General features: G+C 44.4%; 1 pseudogene; it reads left to right on the forward strand.

The window, feature by feature from the left end:
• The first annotated feature begins 434 nt into the window (after positions 1-434).
• On the forward strand, positions 435-1,042 carry LOC137166356 (olfactory receptor 14A16-like; annotated as a pseudogene).
• Positions 1,043-1,803: the final 761 nt, after the last annotated feature.

A 1,803-nucleotide genomic window follows, 5' to 3' on the forward strand; every position in this document is an offset into this window, starting at 1 on the left:
TGGGAATCAGGCGGTGCTGGCGTTTTAGTCTATCAGCTTCATGGCCAAGGTGTGAGGTTGGTGATGGTCACCACGGAAGGCCCTTCTTTGCGAGGATTGTTGGATTTGGATTTTACTTTGTTCCATCCTTCACTCTGCATTTAAGCAAGCCTCTCCTTGAGACGCAGCCTCAGATGAGCTCAAGTAAAAAGCTCCATTTGATTTTAAAGGAGCCGATCCAATGTAAACCAGTGTGATAACACGCTGGATTGATTGTCAACGTGAGGAGCACTGACAACACCTAGTCATTGTAAACGACGAGTGCTCTGCACCTTTGACATCATACAATCAGATCTCAGGGAAAGGAGAATCCGGGCCATTCCCTTTGTAGCTCTAATCCTAACCATCACCCGTCTCATTCCCTCCACAGCCATCACACAATGGACAGGAAAAAAATGTCCAACCAAACCACCATGACCAAGTTCCTTCTTCTGGGATTCTCTGACGTTCGGGAGCTGCAGATTTTACACTTTGTGGTGTTTCTAGTGCTTTACCTGGCATCCTTGGTGGGGAACCTTCTCATTGTCACAGCCATAGCCCTCAACCATCGTCTTCACACCCCCATGTACTTCTTCTTGATGAACCTGTCAATCCTAGACCTTGGCTCCATCTCTGTCACCATCCCCAAATCCATGGTCCATCCCTCATGAACACCAGGTCCATTTCTTATTCTGGATGTGTCACCCAAGTCTTTTTGTTTTTATTCTTTGCTTCAGCAAGTTTTGCCTTATTGACCATCATGGCGTATGACAGATACGTCACCATCTGCCAACCACTGCACTACGAGATGGTGATGAACAGGGGAGCTTGTGTCCAAATGGCCGCCGGTGCCTGGATCAGTGGTATTCTCAACTCCGCGCTACACACCGGGAAAACTTTCACAATCTCCTTCTGTGGGAGCAACATGGTGGATCAGTTCTTCTGTGAACTCCCCCAGCTCCTCAAGCTGGCCTGCTCTGACTCTGACCTCAATGAAGTGGGCATTATTGTCTTTAGTGTGTGATTAGCCTTTAGCTGCTTTGTTTTCATAACTATGTCCTATGTTCAGATCTTCAGGGCAGTGCTGAGAATCCCCTCTGAGCAGGGCCGGCATAAAGCCTTCTCCACCTGCCTCCCTCACCTCACTGTGTCTCCTTGTTACTTTGCACTGCTACCTTTGCCTATCTGAAGCCCACCTCCAGCTCAGCCTCAGGTCTGAATCTCTTAGTGGCTGTTCTCTATTCCATGTTGCCACCGATGATGAATCCCATCATCTACAGCATGAGGAACAAGGAGATCAACAGTGCAGTGAGTAAATGGATGTGCTGGAGGTTATTCAGAAAGAATAAAATGTCCATATGTCTCCTTCAGTAGCAATTTCATTCGGTGTTTCTTTATAAATATAATCATCTGATGACATCATTGCCTCCGTGAGAGCATACTGTGCAATCTGTTTATGAAGAATTGGGTTTTAACACTAGTAAAAATCCAGGAAAACATAACTCAAGAAAAAAAGTAATGACTATAGGTTTACGCTAATGCAATTAAGACTGGAATCTATCTATCTATCTATCTATCTACCTATCTATCTATCATGTACTGCTACCCATCACCATAGTATCTGATCACCTTGCTCATACTGACTATAGCAAAATCCTTTGCGTCGTCAGTGGCTCTTCTAAACTTTAAGGATAAATACTATGAGACAGATAAGAGCACATTTTTTCTTTGTGGTTTTTGTTCATTAGTCACAGTTTTAGTTTATCTTTTCTTAGTTGTTTGTTA

The sequence above is a fragment of the Emydura macquarii genome, unplaced genomic scaffold (genome assembly GCF_026122565.2).
Source record: "Emydura macquarii macquarii isolate MOO-44397 ecotype Brisbane River unplaced genomic scaffold, CSIRO-AGI_Emac_v2 contig_2840, whole genome shotgun sequence".
In the NCBI taxonomy this organism is placed as follows: domain Eukaryota; kingdom Metazoa; phylum Chordata; order Testudines; family Chelidae; genus Emydura; species Emydura macquarii.